This window comes from Pan troglodytes, chromosome 14, assembly GCF_028858775.2.
Source record: "Pan troglodytes isolate AG18354 chromosome 14, NHGRI_mPanTro3-v2.0_pri, whole genome shotgun sequence".
Classification (NCBI taxonomy): domain Eukaryota; kingdom Metazoa; phylum Chordata; class Mammalia; order Primates; family Hominidae; genus Pan; species Pan troglodytes.
This window is the reverse complement of record NC_072412.2, coordinates 39,958,093-39,975,643: the sequence shown is the minus strand read 5'-3', so window position 1 is coordinate 39,975,643 and position 17,551 is coordinate 39,958,093. Positions and strand designations below refer to the sequence as shown.

Sequence of the window (17,551 nt, the reverse complement as noted above, 5' to 3'; positions counted from 1 at the left end):
GTTCTTAGGGTTCTGCAGGTTATGGATCCCAAATTTTGCAGTACTGGCCAAACCTCTGTACCAAGTTACAAAGAGGGGTGACACGGAACCTTTCGAATGGGGGTCCCAACAGCAACAGGATTTTCATGAGTTAAAAGAAAACTTCATGTCAGCCCCAGCCCTGGGTCTGCCTGACCTGACAAAGCCATTTACACTATATGTGTCAGAGAGAGAAAAAATGGCAGTTAGGGTTTTGACCAAGACTGTGGGGCCCTGGTCGAGGCCGGTGGTTACCTCTCTAAACAACTAGACAGGGTTTCTGAAGGTTGGCCCCTGGGTTTGAGGGCCTTAGCAGCAACTGCCCTGCTAGCACAAGAAGCAGATAAACTAACCCTTGGGCAAAACCTGAACATAAAGGGGCCCCCCATGCTGCGGTGACTTTAATGAATACCAAAGGACATCATTGGCTAATGAATGCTAGACTAACCAAGTACCAAAGCTTGCTCTGTGAAAATCCCCGCATAACCATTGAAGTTTGTAACACCCTGAACCCCGCCACCTTGCTCCCGGTATCAGAGAGGCCTGTCAAGCATAACTGTGTAGAGGTGTTAGACTCAGTTTACTCTAGCAGACTTGACCTCCGGGACCAACCTTGGGCATCAGTGGACTGAGAGCTGTGCATGGATAGGAGCAGCTTTGTCAACCCACAAGGAGAGAGGTGTGCGGGATATGCAGTGGTAACCCCGGACACTGTAATTGAGGCCAAATCGTTGCACCAAGGTACCTCAGCCCAGAAAGCTGAGCTCATTGCTTTAATTTGGGCCTTAGAACTCAGTGAAGGTAAGGCTGTAAACATTTACACTGACTCCCGGTATGCCTTTTTAACCCTCCAAGTGCATGGAGCATTATATAAAGAAAAGGGCCTGTTGAACTCTGGGGTAAAGGACTAAAATATCAACAAGAAATCTTGCAATTATTAGAAAAAGTATGGAAACCCCAAAAGGTGGCAGTCATGCACTGCGGAGTCCACCAGCGAGCTTCCACCTCAGTTGCCTTGGACAACTCCCAAGCTGACTCAGAGGCTCGAAAAGCAGCATCTGCCCCCTACCAGGCATCAGTCACAGCCCCCCTGCTCCCTCAAGCACCTGACCTTGTACCTACTTATTCTAAAGAAGAAAAAAGGACTTTCTACAGGCAGAGGGAGGACAGGTGTTGGAAGAAGGATGGATCCGGTTACCAGATAGGAAAGTAGCTGTGCCACAGCTGCTGGGAGCCGCAGTCGTACTGACTGTGCATGAAACCACCCATCTAGGTCAGGGGTCACTTGAAAAGTTGTTAGGCCAGTACTTCTACATCTCGCATTTGTCAGCCCTTGCCAAAATAGTGGCGCAGTGGTGTGTAACCTGCCGACAGCACAATGCGAGGCAGGGTCCAGCCGTTCTGCTCAGCATACAAGTTTATGGAGCAGCTCCCTTTGAAGATCTCCAGGTGGACTTAACATAAATGCCCAAGTGTGGAGATAACAAGTATTTACTAGTTCTCATGTATACCTACTCTGGGTGAGTGGAGGCTTATCAAACACGAACTGAGAAAGCTCGTGAAGTAACCCATGCACTTCTTCGAGATCGTATTCCTAGATTTGGACTGCTCTTACGAATTGGCTCAGATAATGGGTTGGCATTTGTGGCTGACTTGGTACAGAAGACAGCAAAGGTATTAGGGATCACATGGAAACTGCATGCTGCCTCCTGACCTCAAAGTTCAGGAAAGGTGGAGCAAATGAATCAGACTATCAAGAATAGCTTAGGGAAAGTGTGTCAGGAAACAAGATTAAAATAGATACAGGCTCTCCTGATGGTATTGTTTAAAATAAGATGTACCCCTTCTAAAAGAACAGGATATTCCCCTTATAAAATATTGCATCATAGACCCCCTCCCATACTATGGGGACTCCCAGGCACTCCACAAGAGCTAGGTGAAATTGAGTTAAAATGACAGCTATAGGCCATAGGAAAAATGCTCAAACAATTTCAGCCTGGGTAAATGAGAGGTGCCCCATTAGCTTATTCTCCCCAGTTCACCCTTTCTCTCCAGGTGATCAAGTGTGGATCAAGGATTGGAATGTAGTCCCCTTGTGACCACGGTGGAAAGACCCCAGACCGTCATCTTGACCACCCCCACAGCTGTAAAGGTTGAAGGAATCCAAGCCTGGATCCACCACAGCCATGTGAAACCTGCAGCCTCTGAGACCTGGAAGGTGAGACCAAGCCCGGACAACCCCTGCAAAGTGACTCTGAGAAGGATGACAAGCCCTGCTCCAGTCACACCCAGAAGCTGACTCATCTACGCACAGCCAAAGCATGAGGAAACTCATCGTGGGACTTATTCTCCTTAAAATTTGGACTTATGTAATAAGGACTTCCACTGATTTTCCCTACATGGAGGACTGTTCCCAATGTATTCATAAGGTCACTGAGTAGGGCAACAAGTTAAAACAGTTTCTGTTTTATAGTTATTATTGTTGTGGGACAATCAAAGATGGGAGAGACCAAACAAAGTGAGTTCAGGAAAGGTCTTTATTAAAAGATGATCACCTGGCTCAGTAGGATTAGTGTATAGGAAAGTCTGAGCCCTGGACAAAGAAAGCAGCCACCTTTTAAGCAGTCAGTGGCTGGGAGCTACGTGATGCAGGAAGCACACTTACAGAAGCAAGAACAAAGGCAGTTGATCAGTCTTTTACATTTATCTATACTACATGTTCCAAATCCTTGGGAAACCATGTTTCTGTATAAACCTTGTAACTTTGCAGCTGCACGGGGGAGGTGAAGCAGAAACTCACTGAGCCTCAAGGAATGTGAAACTAGCAAGTACAGATAAGGCTCAAATGTATTACATGAATCATTATCAATCTGTCTTGCAGGAAGACCTAGGTAGTGAAGATGAAAGTGAGAACTCCCACTAATAAGTGAGATTCTCAAAGGGGGGAATGAGGAAGGAGACCACCTCTCTTATTGTTTCATACCTCAGAAAAAGAAGGAAGAAATAAAAGTTAAAGAAGGCAAAAATGAGATAAATAGGCAGCCTGGCCCCACACCCCAGGCCTGGTCTGCTAGTTAAATATCAACCCCTGACCTAACTGCTTGTACTATCTATAGATTCCAGACATTGTATGAGGAAGCATTGTGAAACTTTCTGTTCTGTTCTGTCTTAACTACCGATGCATGGGGCCCCAGCCATGTACCCCATGCTTGCTCAATTGATCACAACCCTTTCACGTGGACCCCCTTAGAACTGTAAGCCCTTAAAAGGGGCAGGAATTTCCCTCTTGGGGAGCTCAGTTTTTGAGATGCAAGTCTGCTGACGCTTCTGGCCAAATAAAGCTACCTCTTTCCTCAACCCAGTGTCTGAGGGGTTTTGGCCATGGCTTATCCTGCTACAGATCCAACTCTGTGTTCCTTCCACCATTATCCCATACCCTTAATATCCATTCCCATGCCCGTTCTCCAGATTGCTGTTTATATAAATTAGAGAACTCCAACAGTTCAAGTATAGCACACTTCCTCATGGGTCACACTCTCAACCTCATCCTTAGGGGGCCACCAGGACTTTAGTTATAGGTTTAGAAGCAAACAGAGGTGTTGGGGGTGGCCTCTGAGGAGACTCAACATTATCTTGCCTGGCAACTGGCTCAGGGGAGGCCATCACTGTTGCTGCAGGCAGCATAGGGTTTTTCTCCTTGGACAAAGGTGGAAAGGCTGATAGCAGCATAGGTCAGGGAGGGGATGTTGCCACTACTGGGGATGGGGAAGCTGTTTCTTCTGGCAAAAAAGGTTCACCAGAGTTTACAGACTCAGTGTCCTCAGCTTCATCAGGGTCCTCCCACATGTCCCCATTCCAAGTTGCCAGGTTGCATGCTTTTCCAACAAATGCCCTCACTTTAACAGTAGACACCTGGTGAGGCTGTGCATGCATCTTTCATTGCTGGTCAGCCACTCGTGTAAGAGCTTGGGTCTGTTTTTCCACAGTTTCAGCTCTTTTTCTACAGGAGATAAGACTCTCATTCAGGGCAGTCTTAGCAGATTTGAGGCTCCATATCTGCTTCTGAACCTGGGAGACCGAATACTTGAGTTCATCATTTTCTTTCATCATTTTGTCCACTGAACTTAGGAGCAACCAACCAGCTTCATTATGTTCCTTGATTCTCCACATATGGTCAAAGGTATTATGTATAGAGTCACCAAACTCCTTGCCTCTCAAGAGTGGTGAATCAGGAGTCTCAATTGCATTTATTTTGTATAACTCTCTACACAGTTTCCACCAAAAACTATCAGTGTTCTCCATACTATTAGAAGTAGAGACCTTAGCATTTTTGGGTCTAATCATATTAATCAGCCAACTCCAGAGACTCCCAAACCAATGAAAGAACTCCATCCTTTATATTCTATTCCTCTAGAACCACACTCCCAGTACCAAAATCTAATCTGTATTAGGGTTCTCTTAGAGGGACAGAACTAATAGGAGATTATATATATATATATAAAGGGGAGTTTATTAAGTATTAACTTACACAATCACAAGGTCCCATAATAGGCTGTCTGCAAGCTGAGGAGCAAGGAGAACCAGTCCAAGTCCCAAAACTGAAGAACTTGGAGTCTAATGTTCGAGGGGAGGAAGCATCCAGCATGGGAGAAAGATGTAGGCTGGGAGGCTAGGCTAATCTCTTTTTCATGTTTTTCTGCCTTCTTTCTATTTGCTGGAAGCTGATTAGATTGTGCCCCCAAGATTAAGGGTGGATCTGACTTTGCTAGCCCACTGACTCAAATGTTAATCTCTTTTGGCAACACTCACACAAACACACCCAGGATTAATACTTTGTATCCCTCAACCCAATCAAGTTGACAGTCAGTATTAAACATGACAGGATTCCTTTGACTCCATGCCCCTTCCAGGTGGGCCATTGCCCTACCCTGCTTTTCTTCATTTTATGTGGGTCAAGCCATCCCCCTAGTCAGTCCCAATGTGAGAACCCAGATATTTCAGTTGAAGATGCTGAATTCACTCACCATTTTCATTCTTTTCCATGAGAGCCATTGACGGCAGCAGCTCTGAATCAGCCATCTTTGCCTCTCTCCCTTCTTCTGTTTTTTAAGATAGAGTCTTGTTCTGTCACTTAGGCTGGAGTGCAGTAGTCTGATCACAACTCACTGCAGCCTTGAATTCCTGTACTCACACAATTATCCTGCCCTAGCTTCCTGAGTAGCTGGGACTACAGGCACAAGCTACCATGCCTGGCTAATTTTTAAATTTTTTTGTAGGGTCTGGGTCTCATTTTTTGTAGAGCTGGTCTTGAACTCCTGGTCCCGTTTTTTTATAGAGCTGGTCTTGAACTCCTCCTGCCTCAGCCTCCCAAAATGCCAGGATTAGCTGTGTGAGCCATGCTTATACCACTGGGCATGATGGTGTTGTTTTTATTGATCACAGTATGCTTCAAGGTAAATACTACTTCAGCATGATACCCATTTTTTAAAGCTTAAAAATAGATATGACAAAATAATATATTTTTAGATATATCTATATTTATACCTACACCTCCCCTCTCTATACATAGATATATATGTAGACTATAAAGAAAAGCACAGGGATTATGAACATAACCTTCAGAACAGTGGTCACCTCTGTGATGAAGCAAGGGGACTGGATCAGAGAAGAAATTCCAGCAGTCCTGTAGCTTCCGCAGGACTAGAAATATTTCATTCTGCATGAGGTGATGGGTGTATGGATGTTATTTAATTGTTATGCTTCATAACTTAGATTCACATCCCACTTTGAGAATATCTCCTATAGAAACAAAGGACTTGTATTTAAGAATGTGTAAGAAGAGTCACCGTGGAGCTGACACGGAGGCTGGTGGCACTTGGGCGCAACGCCGTATGCCAACTAGCCTACCGTGTGGATCACGGAGCTCACTGACGAGAATGTCAAGTTCATCATATATATATATATATGTAGATGTGACTTAATATTTCAATGAGAAACACTGAAATAAAAAAAAAGAAACCAAAAAGCATTTCCACCATCCATCGGTTGCTAAGTAGCCATGTGCCCCACCTAATGTAATCTAATTTATCGTGTAATTTTGGTTTAAGCTGGACATTAAGACTTGCAAAGAAATGGCTTTTGCCTAAGATTAATAGTAACATACTAATATTGTTTTTCTTCCATCTGCAAAGGTAATGTTAATGAAAATTGCATGTTAAAATTCTGTAATTATAAGTAAAGTGTTTTACTAAGTACGTTATACATCTAGAATTACTCTTTAATTCTGGAAACAATTTACTTAGACTCTCATCTAAATAAGAGTAAGATTTCATACTATGATATAGATTTATGCAATATAATTGTTTCATTTTGAATTAATGATATTTTAATTTGAGCTGCAATTTTAAAAAAAGTACTTTGAAGACTAATTCATCTTCATAGATTAGGCAAATAGTATAATCAATTTATGGGGAATGTATTTAGAATATGTAACAGCAAGAGTCAGGAGCTAATTTAGAGTTCAATACTATAAATATTTATGGAATTGAATTCTTTCTCATGTGCCCATCACTGTGCTAGAAGCACCCACAAATATGTAATCATGTACTTGTTGAAAATGTCGCTGACGAAAAGCCTTGATCTTTTAAGAGCTTGTGTTACTCATGCTTTCATTTGGTTTCTATTAATGAATTATTTAGGATTATACAAATTAATGAGGTTTTATTTTTTATGAGAAATTGATATAAACTTCTCAAATTTTAAGAAGAGTTTACAGACACAGGTAATTTTAATTCAGTTTTACTTTTCTCTCTTGAAGTGTTGGTCTGATGTGTCTTCTATAAAAGGGCATGATGACATCTTGTGAAGTGGTTTGGTGGGAACTGTATTTATTAAGAACTGCTTCTAGGGGGAGGAGCCAAGATGGCTGAATAGGAACAGCTCTGGTCTACAGCTCCCAGTGTGAGCGACGCAGAAGACGGGTGATTTCTGCATTTCCATCTGAGGTACCGGGTTCATCTCACTAGGGAGTGCCAGACAGTGGGCGCAGGTCAGTGGGTGCGCGCACTGTGCATGAGCCGAAGCAGGGTGAGGCATTGCCTCACTCAGGAAGCGCAAGGGGTCAGGGAGTTCCCTTTCCTAATGAAAGAAAGGGGTGACAGACGGCACCTGGAAACTCGGGTCACTCCCACCCGAATACTGCACTTTTCCGACGGGCTTAAAAAACGACGCACCAGGAGATTATATCCCGCACCTGGCTCAGAGGGTCCTACGCCCATGGAGTCTCGCTGATTGCTAGCACAGCAGTCTGAGATCAGACTGCAAGGTGGCAGCGAGGCTGGGGGAGGGGCGCCGCCATTGCCCAGGCTTGCTTAGGTAAACAAAGCAGCCGGGAAGCTCGAACTGGGTGGAGCCCACCACAGCTCAAGGAGGCCTGCCTGCCTCTGTAGGCTCCACCTCTGGGGGCAGGGCACAGACAAAAAGACAGCAGTAACCTCTGCAGACTTAAATGTCCCTGTCTGACAGCTTTGAAGAGAGCAGTGGTTCTCCCAGCACGCAGCTGGAGATCTAAGAATGGGCAGACTGCCTCCTCAAGTGGGTCCCTGACCCCTAACCCCCGAGCAGCCTAACTGGGAGGCACCCTCCAGCAGGGGCAGACTGACACCTCACACGGCCGGGTACTCCAACAGACCTACAGCTAAGGGTCCTGTCTGTTAGAAGGAAAACTAACAAACAGAAAGGACATCCACACCAAAAACCCATCTGTACATCACCATCATCAAAGACCAAAAGTAGATAAAACCACAAAGATGGGGAAAAAACAGAACAGAAAAACTGGAAACTCTAAAAAGCAGAGCGCCTCTCCTCCTCCAAAGGAACACAGTTCCTCACCAGCAACAGAACAAAGCTGGACGGAGAATGACTTTGACGAGCTGAGAGAAGAAGGCTTCAGATGATCAAATTATTCTGAGCTATGGGAGAATATACAAACCAAAGACAAGGAAGTTGTAAACTTTGAAAAAAATTTAGAAGAATGTATAACTAGAATAACCAATACAGAGAAGTGCTTAAAGGAGCTGATGGAGCTGAAAACCAAGGCTCGAGAACTACGTGAAGAATGCAGAAGCCTCAGGAGCCGATGCGATCAACTGGAAGAAAGGGTATCAGCGATGGAAGATGAAATGAATGAAATGAAGCGAGAAGGGAAGTTTAGAGAAAAAAGAATAAAAAGAAATGAGCAAAGCCTCCAAGAAATATGGGACTATGTGAAAAGACCAAATCTACGTCTGATTGGTGTACCTGAAAGTGACAGGGAGAATGGAACCAAGTTGGAAAACACTCTGCAGGATATTATCTAGGAGAACTTCCCCAATCTAGCAAGGCAGGCCAACATTCAGATTCAGGAAATACAGAGAACGCCACAAAGATACTCCTCAAGAAGAGCACTCCAAGACACATAATTGTCAGATTCACCAAAGTTGAAATGAAGGAAAAAATGTTAAGGGCAGCCAGAGAGAAAGGTCGGGTTGCCCTCAAAGGGAAGCCCATCAGACTAACAGCGGATCTATTGGAAGAAACTCTACAAGCCAGAAGAGAGTGGGGACCAATATTGAACATTCTTAAAGAAAAGAATTTTCAACCCAGAATTTCATATCCAGCCAAACTAAGCTTCATAAGTGAAGGAGAAATAAGATACTTTACAGACAAGCAAATGCTGAGAGATTTTGTCACCACCAGGCCTGCCCTAAAAGAGCTCATGAAGGAAGCGCTAAACGTGGAAAGGAACAACCGGTACCAGCCACTGCAAAATCATGCCAAAATGTAAAGACCATCAAGACTAGGAAGACTCTGCATCAACTAACGAGCAAAATAACCAGCTAACATCATAATGACAGGATCAAGTTCACACATAACAATATTAACTTTAAATGTAAATAGACTAAATGCTCCAATTAAAAGACACAGACTGGCAAATTGGATAAAGAGTCAAGACCCATCAGTGTGCTGTATTCAGGAAACCCATCTCACGTGCAGAGACACACATAGGCTCAAAATAAAGGGATGGAGGAAGATCTACCAAGCAAATGGAAAACAAAAAAAGGCAGGGGTTGCAGTCCTAGTCTCTGATAAAACAGACTTTAAACCAACAAAGATCAGAAGAGACAAAGAAGGCCATTACATAATGGTAAAGGGATCAATTCAACAAGAAGAGCTCACTATCCTAAATATATATGCACCCAATACAGGAGCACCCAGATTCATAAGCAAGTCCTGAGTGACCTACAAAGAGACTTAGACCCCCACACATTAATAATGGGAGACTTTAACACCCCACTGTCAACATTAGACAGATCAATGAGACAGAAAGTCAACAAGGATACCCAGGAATTGAACTCAGCTCTGCACCAAGCAGACCTAATAGACATCTACAGAACTCTCCACCCCAAATCAACAGAATATACATTTTTTTCAGCACCACACCACACCTATTCCAAAATTGACCACATACTTGGAAGTAAAGCTCTCCTCAGCAAATGTAAAAGAACAGAAATTATAAAAAACTATCTCTCAGACCACAGTGCAATCAAACTAGAACTCAGCATTAAGAATCTCACTCAAAACTGCTCAAGTACATGGAAACTGAACAACCTGCTCCTGAATGACTACTGGGTACATAACGAAATGAAGGCAGAAATAAAGATGTTCTTTGAAACCAACGAGAACAAAGACACAACATACCAGAATCTCTGGGACACATTCAAAGCAGTGTGTAGAGGGAAATTTATAGCGCTAAATGCCCACAAGAGAAAGCAGGAAAGATCCAAAATTGACACCCTAACATCACAATTAAAAGAACTAGAGAAGCAAGAGCAAACACATTCAAAAGCTAGCAGAAGGCAAGAAATAACTAAAATCAGAGCAGAACTGAAGGAAATAGAGACACAAAAAACCCTTCAAAAAATTAATGAATCCAGGAGCTGGTTTTTTGAAAGGATCAACAAAATGGATAAACCGCTAGCAACACTAATAAAGAAAAAAAGAGAGAAGAATCAAATAGACACAATAAAAAATGATAAAGGGGATATCACCACCGATCCCACAGAAATACAAACTACCATCAGAGAATACTATAAACACCTCTACACAAATAAACTAGAAAATCTAGAAGAAATGGATAAATTCCTCGACACATACACTCTCCCAAGACTAAACCAGGAAGAAGTTGAATCTCTGAATAGACCAATAACAGGATCTGAAATTGTGGCAGTAATCAATAGCTTACCAACCAAAAAGAGTCCAGGACCAGATGGATTCACAGCTGAATTCTACCAGAGGTACAAGGAGGAACTGGTACCATTCCTTCTGAAACTATTCCAATCAATAGAAAAAGAGGGAATCCTCCCTAACTCATTTTATGAGGCCAGCATCATCCTGATACCAAAGCTGGGCAGAGACACAACCAAAAAAGAGAATTTTAGACCAATATCCTTGATGAACATTGATGCAAAAATCCTCAATAAAATACTGGCAAACCGAATCCAGCAGCACATCAAAAAGCTTATCCACCATGATCAAGTGGGCTTCATCCCTGGGGTGCAAGGCTGGTTCAATATACACAAATCAATAAATGTAATCCAGCATATAAACAGATCCAAAGACAAAAACCACATGATTATCTCAATAGATGCAGAAAAGGCCTTTGACAAAATTCAACAACCTTCATGCTAAAAACTCTCAATAAATTAGGTATTGATGGGACATATTTCAAAATAATAAGAGCTATTTATGACAAACCCACAGCCAATATCATACTGAATGGGCAAAAACTGGAAGCATTTCCTTTGAAAACTGGCACAAGACAGGGATGCCCTCTCTCACCACTCCTATTCCACATAGTGTTGGAAGTTCTGGCCAGGGCAGTTAGGCAGGAGAAGGGAATAAAGGGTATTCAATTCGGAAAAGAGGAAGTCAAATTGTCCCTGTTGGCAGATGACATGATTGTATATCTAGAAAACCCCATTGTCTCAGCCCAAAATCTCCTTAAGCAACTTCAGCAAAGTCTCAGGATACAAAATCAATGTACAAAAATCACAAGCATTCTTAAACACCAACAACAGACAAACAGAGAGCCAAATCATGAGTGAACTCCCATTCACAATTGCTTCAAAGAGAATAAAATACCTAGGAATCCAACTTACAAGGGATGTGAAGGACCTCTTCAAGGAGAACTACAAACCACTGCTCAAGGAAATGAAAGAGGATACAAACAAATGGAAGAACATTCCATGCCCATGGGTAGGAAGAATCAATATCGTGAAAATGGCCATACTGCCCAAGGTAATTTACAGATTCAATGCCATCCCCATCAAGCTACCAATGACTTTCTTCACAGAATTGGAAAAAACTAAAGTTCATATGGAACCAAAAAAGAGCCCACATCGCCAAGTCAATCCTAAGCCAAAAGAACAAAGCTGGAGGCATCACACTACCTGACTTCAAACTATACTACAAGGCTACAGTAACCAAAACAGCATGGTACTGGTACCAAAACAGAGATATAGACCAATGGAACAGAACAGAGCCCTCAGAAATAACGCCGCATATCTACAACTATCTGATTTTTGACAAACCTGAGAAAAACAAGCAATGGGGAAAGGATTCCCTATTTAATAAATGGTGCTGGGAAAACTGGCTAGCCATAGGTAGAAAGCTGAAACTGGATCCCTTCCTTACACCTTATACAAAAATCAATTCAAGATGGATTAAAGACTTAAACGTTAGACCTAAAACCATAAACACCCTAGAAGAAAACCTAGGCTTTACCATTCAGGACATAGGCATGGGCAAGGACTTCATGTCTAAAACACCAAAAGCAATGGCAAGAAAAGACAAAATTGACAAATGGGATCTAATTAAACTAAAGAGCTTCTGCACAGCAAAAGAAACTACCATCAGAGTGAACAGGCAACCTACAAAATGGGAGAAAATTTTCACAACCTACTCATCTGACAAAGGGCTAATATCCAGAATCTACAATGAACTCAAACAAATTTACAAGAAAGAAACAAACAACCCCATCAAAAAGTGGGTGAAGGACATGAACAGACACTTCTCAAAAGAAGACATTTATGCAGCCAAAAAACACATGAAAAAATGCTCACCATCACTGGCCATCAGAGAAATGCAAATCAAAACCACAATGAGATACCATCTCACACCAGTTAGAATGGCAATCATTAAAAAGTCAGGAAACAACAGGTGCTGGAGAGGATGTGGAGAAATAGGAACACTTTTACACTGTTGGTGGGACTGTAAATTAGTTCAACCATTGTGGAAGTCAGTGTGGTGATTCCTCAGGGATCTAGAACTAGAAATACCATTTGACCCAGCCATCCCATTACTGGGCGTATACCCAAAGGACTATAAATCATGCTGCTATAAAGACACATGCACATGTATGTTTATTGCGGCATTATTCACAATAGCAAAGACTTGGAACCAACCCAAATGTCCAACAATGATAGACTGGATTAAGCAAATGTGGCACATATACACCATGGAATATTATGCAGCCATAAAAAATGATGAGTTCATGTCCTTTGTAGGGACATGGATGAAATTGGAAATCATCATTCTCAGTAAACTATCGCAAGAACAAAAAACCAAACACCACATGTTCTCACTCATAGGTGGGAGTTGAACAATGAGAACACATGGACACAGGAAGGGGAACATCACACTCTGGGGACTGTTGTGGGGTGGGGGGAGGGGGGAGGGATAGCATTGGGAGATATACCTAATGCTAGATGACGAGTTAATGGGTGCAGCGCACCAGCATGACACATGTATACATATGTAACTAACCTGCACATTGTGCACATGTACCCTAAAACTTAAAGTATAATAAAAAAAAAAAGAAAAGTCATACTTAAAAAAAAAAAGAACTGCTTCTATTGGGTGAAAACAGTGATTTTTCTGAGATTCTAAGGCATTACAGTTTTTCCTGCCACTGAGCAGTTTAATACTAAATAATTGCATTTTGGTACGCAATCATTGGCCTAAATATAGTATAACTATAGGGAAAAAAGCCCCTTTATCTTTGCTATTATTTACTTATTTATTTATTTATTGTAGAATATTTGGAGTTTTTTTATCTTATTGGATGTGGCTCTCGTCCTTGCTAACCTAATTTTCACTGATAGCAAAGTTTATATTCCTTTGGAATATCATTCTATTTCTCTAGCTATTGCCTGATTTTTTCTCATGAGTGTTCTTCTTCGAGTATTTGTAGAAGGGTAAGTTTGATTATTTTCATAATGCATAAAGCTATTTTGTACTTTTATAAGAAGCACTTTGTGAGACTGAGGCAGGAGGATCAGGAGGTCAGGAGTTCAAGACCACTGCACCCAGCCTAAATCATTGTCTTATAAAGATACATGCATGCATGCATAGACATGGAATCAATCTAAATGCCATCAATGATAGATTGGATAATGAAAATGTAGTACATAGAGAGAGTGGGACATCTGGCTTCCGAGCAGAAACCTTTGTAGTGCCAGCGATGAAAGAGAATTAAATACGGGTGATGTTGAGAAAGGCAAGAAGATTTTTGTTCAGAAGTGTGCCCAGTGCCACACCGTGGAAAGGGAGGCAAGCACAAGACTGGGCCTAATCTCCATGGTCTCTTCAGGCAGAAGACAGGTCAGGCCATTGGATTATCTTACACAGATGCCAATAAGAACAAAGACATCACTTGGGGGGAGGATACACTGATGGAGTATGTGGAGAATCCCAAGAAGTACATCCCTGGAACAAAAATGATCTTTGCCGGCATTAAGAAGGCAGAAAGGCAGACTTGATAGCTTATCTCAAAAAAGCTCTTAGTGAGTAACAATTGGCCACTGCCTTATTTATTAAAAAACAGAAATGTCTCCTGACTTTTTTATGTGTACCATAATTTAATAGATCTCATACACCAGACTTCAGATCATGAATGACTGAGAGCATATTTTGTTGGACAGTCCTGATTTAAAACTAAGACTGGCTTGTTATTAAATGAATAAGTTTGGTTTTTGAATTTTAATAGTAATTTTAATTCAGTAAATGCTATCACTGTTTACCCCTTCTAAAGATATGATTAGACTTTGTTAATAATGTTCAACTTTTCACAAAGATGGTGAGTGCCATCTTAAAACTTATTGGAGAGTGGTTTTATATTTAGATTTATATAACTGGTTATGTGAATATATTTAAATACTGGGGAAATTCCTTCACTGTCTCAAAACCATGCAAGATTCACCTATATTTTGTGCTTATTTGCCTCTTAAAGGCAAGGGTTGAAGATAAGGTAGCAATGTTTACTTTATATTTTTGGCCTTAACTATGCCAATCTAATTAGAATTCCCTGTATTTAAAATGGTTCCTTTTACTTATTGAATGGTATTTTAGTGTGGTTTATGTGTAATATCAAATAAAGATTATTTAACACTTAAAAAAATAAAAAAAGAAAATGTGGTACATAAACACCATGGAAAACTATGCAGCCATAAAAAGGAACGAGATTACATCCTTTGCAGGGACATGGATGGAGCTGGAAGCTGTCATCCTCAGCAAACTAACACAGGAACAGAAAACCAAACACTGCATGTTCTCACTTGTATGTGGGAGCTGACGATGAGAACACATGGCCACATGGTGGGGAACAACACACACTGGGGCCTGTTGGGAGGGCTGGGGTGGGGGAAGGAGAGCATCAGGAAGAATAGCTAATGGATGCTGGGGTTAATACCTAGGGATGGGATGATCTGTGCAGCAAACCACCATGGCACACATTTCCCTATGTAACAAACCTGCACATCCTGCACATGAACCCCTGAATCTAAAAGTTGAAGTAAAAAGATATATGAAATCATCTGTATGTATGCCTAGATGTAAGTATACATATGTATATGCATGCATATCATCACATTTTTATTGAGGTATAACACATACGGTTAAGTTGCACTAATCAAGTGTATATCTTGATGATATTATACATAAGTATATATGCATGTAACCAAGACCTCTATATTGGTCTATGACTGATCTCCAATTAATTGTTGTAAAGATATAAAGTATCAAGGTTCATGTTTTTCATATAGCTATCAATCCCCCCGCTACCATTTATTGTAAAGAGCATAATTTCTCCCAGTGAATGGCAGAGGTATGTTTACTGCAAATCAAGTGAACATATATGTATAGGTCTGTTTCTGGGCTTTTTGTCCTTTCATTATGACGTGTCTATACTTAAGTCCAGACCACAGTTTTAATTATTATGGCTTTATAATGAGTCTTGAAAACTTGTGTATAAGTCCTCCAACTTTGTACTTCCTTGTTTAAAAACTATCTTGGCTCTCCTAGATTTTTTGAATTTCCGTATAAATTTTAGAATCATCTTGGCAATTTACATACACACCCAAACTCACACACACACACACACACACACACACACAGCCAATATTTTGACCTAGGGATTGACTATGTAACTTAATTTGGAGACAATTGACATATAAAAATATTGATATTTCCAACTCATGAACATAATATATCTCTCTACTTAGGTCGTGTTTGATTTCTTTTAGCAATGTTTGCGGTGTACAGGTTTTACACCTTTTGTTAGTTTTATTTCTAAGTATTTGATAAGTTTTTATGCTATTTTAAATGATATTTGAAAATCTTCATTTTCTAATTATTTGCTATTGGTATATAGGAACATAACTAATTTTTGTATATTGACTTTTGTTTATTTGTCTTAAGACGGGGCATTGCTCTGTCACCACAGGCTGGAGTGTAGTGGCACCTGGGCTCAAGCAATTCTCCCACCTCTGTCTCCCATGTAGCTGGGACTACAAGCAGGCATCACTACACTTGGCTAATTTTTTTTTATTAATTTTTGTAGAGAAGGAGTCTCACTGGTCTCACTGGCCCAGGCTGGTCTTGAACTCCTGGGTTCAAGCAATCCTCCCACCTCAGCTTCCCAAAGTGCTGGGATTACAGGTGTGAGCCACCACACCCAGCCTTGTATATTGTCTTTATATCTAGCATCCTTCATAAATTCACACATTCATTTTAATAATTAATGTGTAGATTTCCTGATGTATACAATCATATAAAGTTACTACTTTCTTCCCACTTTTTATGCGTTTTTTCTTTATTTATTATCTAGGACTTTCACTGTAATATTGAATAGAAATGGTAAGAGGAGGCAGCCTTGCCTTGTTCCCAAACTCAAGAAGAGTTTTATGCTTCACTATTTGAAATGATGTTTGCTATAGGGTTTTGTAATCATTCTTTAGCAGATTAAGACAGTCCATTTTATTTCTAGTTTGCTAAAAGTTTTGAATCCTGAATTGGTGTTGAATATATCAGATATTTTTTCTGCATCTGTCAAGGTAATCAAAATGTTTTTCTGTTATTCCATTAATGAGATTTTCAAAGTTAAACCAACATTTTTTTATTTTTGAATAAACTCCCTTTGGTCTTAATGTATTATCTTTTTTATCTATCACTAGATTCTATTTGCTAATATTTTGTTTAGAACTTTTCATCTATGTTCATGAGTGATATAAAATTTTGTTTCTTTGAAATGTCTTTATCAGTTGGTCTACAATTACCTTAGTTTAGGTGTCTTGGGTAACTCCTATCTGCTCAACTTATCTTCATCCTCCCTCAGGATGAATATGATGGATATGTTTCAAGGTAATGGCAAAAGGAAAGGGCTAGACTGGAATCTTACAAGTGCTTTTGCAAGCCTCTCCTTTGTGGCATTCCAGTGACCAAATCAACTCACATAATGGAACACAAAATTAGAGTGAAAGGGCGCTACAAGGTGAAATGTGAGGGCATGGATTCAGGAAAAGATGAAGAATTGAGACCATTGATGGAATCATTCTACCTTATTCTCAGGCAGGGGAGCATTTTTATACATGCAGATAGTTTACAAGAAATAACTGTTACGTAGTCAGAGACTCAAGACTTCAGCAATTGTATAAAAATGTATTTGTAAATACCCAAAGACCTTGAAGAGAAGGGTCTGACCCACATCTCACCCAGGTTATGGTGTTTATGGCTAAGACATGATTCTACCACTCCCTTAGCCAATTTTGAAAATTGTTTCAAACTATTCATTTGAGGTGGAATTAATTTTTCTCTCCCCTAATGGGAGTAGTCATGGAGTAATGTGACCAGGGCCCACTGGATGGGCCATGCCACTTGAGGGCAGCCATCCCAAAATTTCCAGATTCCATCCTTATGGGTAAAACATCTCTTGATTGCTAACATTGTTTTTTAAAGCAAGTTAAGCTAATAACTGTGAGTTAATTATAGCATGTCTAAATTGAGCTAGTTTTTATAGGAACATAACTCATTTTTGTATATTGACTTTTGTTTATTTGTTTGTCTTAAGACAGGGCATTGCTCTGCCACCACAGGCTGGAGGGCAGTGGCACCTGGGCTCAGGCAATTCTCCCATCTCAGTCTCCTGCATAGCTGGGTC

At 40.8% G+C, this 17,551-nt stretch overlaps 1 protein-coding gene and 1 pseudogene across 6 annotated transcripts in view; both read left to right on the top strand.

The window, feature by feature from the left end:
- Positions 1-17,551, top strand: part of LOC129136722 (phosphatidylinositol 3,4,5-trisphosphate 3-phosphatase TPTE2-like) — a 122,691-nt gene that overhangs the window by 42,038 nt on the left and 63,102 nt on the right. For 2 of the 6 annotated variants that reach the window (XR_010150650.1, XR_010150651.1), the window contains exon 3: positions 2,074-3,375. The exons of the other annotated variants lie outside the window; for them this stretch is intronic. The gene's annotated coding sequence lies outside the window, so the exon portion shown is untranslated. Of the gene's footprint in view, positions 1-2,073; positions 3,376-17,551 lie in introns of those variants that run through there. 6 annotated transcript variants of the gene reach the window in all.
- LOC107968026 (uncharacterized) lies at positions 660-14,012 on the top strand (annotated as a pseudogene).